The 7,364-nt window shown below is 33.1% G+C and overlaps 1 pseudogene; it reads left to right on the forward strand.

Annotated features, from left to right (window-relative positions):
• The first annotated feature begins 6,482 nt into the window (after positions 1-6,482).
• Positions 6,483-6,989, forward strand: LOC136329017 (large ribosomal subunit protein uL11-like; annotated as a pseudogene).
• Positions 6,990-7,364: the final 375 nt, after the last annotated feature.

Below are 7,364 nucleotides of genomic sequence, written 5' to 3' on the forward strand. Positions count from 1 at the left end.
ATTGTGAATATTGCTGCAATAAACATGTGAGTGCATACATCCCTTCAGTAACCTGTTTTCATTTCTTTTATATATATAACCAGAAGTGGGATTGCTGGATCATATGGTAGTCTATTTTTAATTTTTTTGAGGAGTCTCCATACTGTTCTTCACAGTGATAGTTTACAATTCCACTAACAGTGCACAAGGGTTCCCTTTTCTCCACATCCTCACCAGTACTTATCTTGTCTTCTTGATGATTGTCATTCTTACAGGTTTCAGATGATATCTCATCTTGGTTTTGATTTACATTTTTTTGATGAATAGTGGTGTTGAGTGCCTTTTTATGTACCTGTTAGCCATTTAAATGTCTTTCTTTGAAAAAAAATGTTTATTTAGATCCTTTGCCAATTTTTTTTATTCGGATTGATTTTTGTTTTGTTTTGTTTTATTGCCATTGAGTTATATGAGTACTTTATCTATTTCAGTATTAACCCTTTATCAGATATATAAGTCTCCCATTCTGTAGATCTAATTTTTTTTTATTGTTACTTTTGCTGTGCAGAAACTTTTAAGTTTGACTAAGTCTGATTTGTTGATTTTCTGTTGTTTGTGCTTTTGTTGTTACATCTATAAATCAAAATCATTGCCAAAACCAATGTCAAGAAGATTCTTTCCTATATTACTTCTAGGAGTAGTTTGGTTTCAGGTCTTATAGTTAAGCCTTTGATTTATATTGAGTTAAATTTTGTGGGCTGTATAAGCTAGAGGTCCAATTTTATGCTTTATCAGATTTTTTCTGGGCTCACCTCCTATGGAGGGTTTTAAATTTTTTAAATTGAATTTATTGAGGTATAAATTCAAATGTGAAACTCAATAAAACATCATCTACACACTCTATTGTGTGTTCATTGCCCCAAGCAAAGTCTCTTTTGTTTCCACCCCCCTTTGTTTTGTTTTTCTATGAGCATCCCATGAGCTCTGGGTTATGAAACTTTCCAAAGTATTGCTTTTTGTTGGGTTCCCTAGAATTTTGCATTCTTTTAGATTACAGCTGAGCTCTTCCAGCATGTGACCTTAGTACAGGCATCTGGATTTCATATCCTCATCTTACTGAGGTCCAAAATGTCATCTCCTGCTTCCTATCATTTGTGAAAATCACAAACTTTAACTGGTTTGAGCATGGCCCTGGTCACTGAGGATTGCAAGGTTGGTCCAGCACATCAGCCTCTGGTGTTAAAAATAGCTCAGTACTGGAGCATCAGCCCCATATGGGGGTTGCCAGTTGGATCTTGGTCTGGGAGTCTGTCTCACTATCTCCCCTTCTCTCATCTAAAAAAGAAAAAGAAAAGAAAAGAAATGGTATGTGCTTACTTTTTTTCTGTCAGCTAAAGTTTTTCATCTCTTTAATTTGAGGTTGATTATGTACTTAAATTTTGCTATCTTTCATCAAATATTTATATACATTTGGCAAAAGACTTTTCCATTCCAATACAATCTGCCATAATGTTGAAATTTTATTTTGACACATAAGATGTATTCAATTAACATCTTTTTAGTTTTATTATTGATAAAATAGGTAGATATGGAATTTTGGTGCTTAGGAAAGAGATCTTTATTCATTTACTTTATTCATTTACTAAGAATGTCATACATTTTCAACTTATTAGAGACTTCCTAACAACAACCATGGTTGGTAAACATCCTCATCTCCTTTTTATAGATAAGGAAATCAAATATAAGATTAAACAAATTACTCACAGGCAGTATATACAACAAGAATGATTATCTAAAACATTAACTCCAAATATAGAACATTTCTTCCTAAGGCTAAATAAGTTTTAGTTGAGATTATCCAGACAACATGAGTGCATACTATGTAATGAAAGTCTGACTTATTACCCTCAGTGAGTACAAACATTGATTGACTTACAACCTATGCAACTTATGACCATTCGACTTTATGACCACAATCGCTAGCCACGACTGCTCCGCATCTGGCAGCGCAAGCGTTGCCCAGCTGGGCGTTGAGACAGTGTGGACCAGCTTCTGGCAGCATTACCATCTCCAGGTGTACCATTTCAATTGTTATCCCAGATTCAGTACAGCAATTTGTGTTTTGTGTCTTGGATATTTTTCATCAAACCCCTCCCAAGATGTCTACCAAGAGGAAATTGTCTTTGCAAATATTAAACCAGTTGTACTGGCAATGCAGTGTTTTACTTAAACCTGACGAATATAAAAATAAGAATGGTGTAGAGATGATACAAATGGCATAAAATGAACAAAGAAAATTATGATATATAACAATAATAAAAGAAAATTATAATAAAATATGACTTAAATATTTTTATAACATCATTTCAAAGTACTGTACATATAGCCTACTCAACTTACAACCAAATCGTGTTACAAGCAGTCTGTCATAACCAATCATGGTTGTAAGTTGAGCACTAGCTGTATTGTAATATCAGAAAGAAGCCAGAATTTCTGTCAGCTTTTTTGTGTGCTGTGCCAATTTTTCTTGTTCTTGAATTTAAAGTGTGGCCAAAGCTCTTAGGTCAAAGGTGAATTCATGATAATCAACTACTTCATAAGAACTATATGGGAGAAAATAAATATTAATGAGTGATGATTTTGTGTTGTATGTCAGGAATTTAATCTTATTATCTTTTTAAAATGGACTTGACATAAACATGGGAACTATAATTGGGACTTAACCATACAAAAATTTATATCATTTCTTTTTGGAATACTAATAAAACTACATATGGTTTTAACAGATTTGCTATACTTTTGTCTATTGAAATTTAGCCTGTGGTCATTTGTCTGAGATAGCAAAGGCTATTTGTTTAATTAATACAGTCATATATTACCTGAAACAGTGTGTGTGGTTGTATACAAATACATATATATATTTTATTTATATACATACACTATATATAAATAAATGTTTAACTTTCAACTTTATAATATAACTGTTCTTTGAAATACATTTTAAAGAAATTTTATAAGATTTTTACATAAGAATGTAAGAGCTAGAAGCAAATTAGAAATACTGTTCTTCCCCTTTATTTCAAAGATAAAATAACTTTATAAATAAAACTAAGTCTAAAATACTAGTCTTAACACCTTCCAAATGTTACAATTCTTCTCAATTTGAAATATAAGGAGTAAAATAATACAATTTAACAAAATAAAATGTTTATTTTATTTATTTTATATTGGGGTGTTTAAATAATCCATTTTCCCTGAAATTCAAGTATGCTAAATTTTACTAGATCAAGTTGAATCTAGTTAGACAAAAAAAAAATTTGATTTGTTTGAACATTCCTTCTTTTTAAAGTGGCTGCTGTACATGATAAAATCAATGAAGTTAACGATACAGAGCTCACAATAAAATATTTTAAAGTGTTACATCTAGCATTTTTGCTTTATATAGTTTATCACTAGATTGGGAATCAGAGACACAATAGATATTGACTTCTTCCAATAATAGCTCTCTTGATTTAATAATAGACTAGACAACAATTTTCTACTGGCAAAGCAATTATTATAATGGACTCTGAGTGACTGGTTTTAATCCTGGGCCAGTGACTTAAACTTTTTGTGCCTCAGTTCCATTTGTAGAATGGGGATCATAATATTATTGTAAGAATGAAATTAGTTGAATATGCAAAGCATTTAGAAGAGGGCCTGGTGCATAGTTAATAGTGAATGAGTCAGCTATGGCTGTTTTTTTGTTAGTGGTGACATTAACATGAGATCTATCCTCTTAACAAATGTCTAAATTCTGATACACTATTGCTGACTGTGGGTATAATGTTGTACAGCAACTCTGCAAAAGCTCACTCAGGTTGCTTAGCTGAAACATGATCACTGATAAGTAGTTCTCTATTTCTTCCTCTCATGAGCCCCTGAAAACAATCATTCCACTCTTTGAACCTATAATTTTAACTTACTTTCTATTACCACTATAATGAGTGTGTCAGTAGGAAGTCTTCAAGATAATTTAGACCACCTGATAAACTGGAATAGAAAAATTTATATTGAATTGTTTAGTTCACTGAGATTTATAAGGTAATTAAACTAACATAGAATTTAGTTATCCAAACCAAATGATGCTGTTTTCAGATTGAAATTTAGTCACAGATCAAGAACAGGATTGTAATACTATGATTCCAGATGATCTAAGGCTCTTTTCATTTTCTGGGTTTGTGTCAACTGTGGTTCGCAATATCGTAAAGGAGGCTAACATAATCAAAGGTAATGTCAATACTCCATATCATTCTTAAATTAAATATTCAGTAAGCCAAAGATTAACAATATAATCAAAAAGTAGTAATTCAAATAACACATAACCAGAAATGATAGAGACTTACTAAGGAAGCCTTCTCTAATGTATTGCCTAATAGATCTGTAAGTATTAATACTTTACTTAAATTATTAAATCAAATTAAACTCTCCTTTTCTTTCTCATTCTTTCACATATGACTATGTATCCAGGAAAAGGGAATGATACTCATATGTGGAAACTGGATGATAAATAATTCTTTAAGGAGAGACTTACAGATATCATTGATTGACCTAGTCCTAGATGAATACAACTTGCTTATTTACTGTGATGTTTATTGACTTTTTCTTATTTCAAAACATTTCCATGGACTAAATTGTAATAATTTAGCTTATATCTGATTGCATTCACTAAGGAAACCATAAGTTTATGAGTTGAAAACAACTTTTAGACCACATAATTATATTTGTAGTAGATATTATGTTTGCCTTGTGTCTATCTATTTTACCTCTTTTTCATTTTCTAGCCAGTATGCTAGTTTAGTGATTTTTGACCACTTCATGAGCAACAGTTTGGTTGAGGCAGTCAAGGAAATTCTATGTTTTCTGCCACAGTTAATGGTGTAGGAATGGGCCCATAACTCAAACTTAAGCCATCTGGGATAAGATATGATTCTGATACAGTGAATTTAACCAAAGTTATTTTTTTCAGAGGAAAGATAAAGACGTTATTGGCAAAAGTTGGGGAAAGAGAAATCCTCTTTTCTTCTAGACGTTATTAAGAAACATTCAGCAGTCATTTTTCTGTCATGAGAACAGCAATCTGAAGTTGCAACTGGTCCATTGATGATGGCCATGTTGAGAAAAATCAAAGACAAATGTGTTATACCAAGTGAAGTAAGTCAGTTAGAAAAAGATAAATACCATATCAATTCACTTACACATGGAATCTAAAACACAAACAGAAATGAACTCATAGATACAGAGAACATTTTGATAGTTGCCAGAAAGGAGGGATGGAAAAGGTGAAGATATTAAGAAGTACAAATTTCCAATTATAAAAACAAGCACAGGGTTGTAAAGTACAGCACAGGGGATATAGTCAGTAACATTGTAATAACTATGTATGGTGTCAGATGGGTACTAAACTTATCTGGGTGATCACTTTGTAAGTTATATACATGTTTACTCACTATGTTGTACACCTGAATTAATATAATGTTGTATGTCAACTGTAATTAAAAAAAATAAAGATATGGAAAGGTATTCTCATACTAAAAAACAAGAAAGAGAGAGAGAGAGAAATGTAGCTACAAAGAAATGTGGATGCAAGTTTGAAGACTTTGCTATTTAAAAAATATTCCCAGCAAATCTTTTGACTTTATCTTTAAAATACATTCAGGATCTGACCAACTTACACATTTATTGCTATGCTCTCACTTAAGCCACCCTCATCCCTTGTCTGGCTTATTGTAATAGTTTTCTAAGTGGTCTCCCTGCCTCTACCCTTGTCCCCATTCAGTCTGTTCTCAGCAAAGCAGCCATGTAAATTGTTGAAGGGTATGATGTTGCCACTTTTCTGCTCAATATCCCCTAGAGGCTCATCTTATAAAGAGTCAAATATAAAGTTCTTACAATATCCTACTAGGTTCTATGTGCTCTGAACACTCTTTTCTCTCTTGACCCATCTCTCTCTGGCTTAACTCTCCTGAGTTCTACTCAGACCAAAGTGGTCTCCTTTCAGCTTCTTAGCATTTCAGGTAAACTCCCATTAAGTCTTTTCACTATTCGCTCTGCCCGCCCAGAATGCCTTTTTCCAAGATACTTTCCTGGATCATTCTTTCATTTTATCTAGGTCTTGATGCACAAGTTGCCTTTTCAGAGAGACCTTTCATGACCAAATTATTATTACAAGCTCTCCTCCCATCTCTACTTGATTTCTTTCTGAACTTTATTATTTTCTCCAGGATGCTGTTGTCATCTAACGCAAATCTTACTATTTATAATGTAAGTCCCAGAAATACTTATTTGGTTTGCTGTTATATATCCAAAACGGAGTACATTTCTTGGTACAGAACCAACACTGAATAAAAAGTCATTATTACATCTTTTCTTTTGGCTTTCAGCTTGGAGGAGGCCAGGGTGCAAGATTTTTTGGTCATCCCAAATCTGGGTTCATTCGAAACCAGCTGCCTCACTATGATGTCTAATCTAAGTTCAACCCCAATGAGATAAAAGTCATATATCTTTACAACATTGTGGAAGTCATCCCATGACTTCCCTGGCTTCCAAAATCAGCCCCCTGGGTTTCTCTCCAAGAAAAGTTAGCACTGACATCTTCAAAGCAATGGGTGATTGAAAGGGTCTGAGGATTACAGTACAACTGACTATTCAGAACAGATAGGCCCAGATTAAGGTAGTTTCTTCTGCCTCTGCCCTGATCATCAAAGCCCTCAAAGAACCACTAAGAGACAGAAAGCAGCAAAACAAAGAAACAAACAAAAAAGTAAAAAATCTGTTATGTACAGTAGAAATATGACTTTTGATGAGGTTGGCAACATTGCCTTATAGATGCGGCATTCATTTCTTTTATATAGAAACCCTTTGGAACCATTAAAGAGACTGCCCAGTCTGTAGGTTGCCATGTTGATGGCTGCCACCCTCATGACATCATAGATGACATCAACAGTGATGCAGTGGAATGTCCACCTAATTAAGAACTACAAAGGAAAAAATTCAATTAAATATCATTGGGGGAGGGGAGGGGCATAAAGAAAACCAGTTAGAAGGTGACAGAAGACAATCGGACTTGGGGTGATGGAATGAAGCATAATTAAATGTCAAAATAACCTAGAGATGTTTTCTCTGAACATATGTACCCTGATTTATTAATGTCACCCCATTAAAATTAATTAAAAAATGGAAGAGAAAAAAAAATCATTTGACAACCTAACACAAATTTGTTACTGAGTAAATCATGAATCTCTGAATGAAATTGTGCCGAAAGACTGGTATGACTTTGAATTTTTTATTTACATCAAGCAGTACTTTCCTTCAATTATTTAATTCAACTTAAGTTAAAGGCAAGTGTA

This window comes from Saccopteryx bilineata, chromosome 3 (genome assembly GCF_036850765.1).
Source record: "Saccopteryx bilineata isolate mSacBil1 chromosome 3, mSacBil1_pri_phased_curated, whole genome shotgun sequence".
Classification (NCBI taxonomy): Eukaryota; Metazoa; Chordata; class Mammalia; order Chiroptera; family Emballonuridae; genus Saccopteryx; species Saccopteryx bilineata.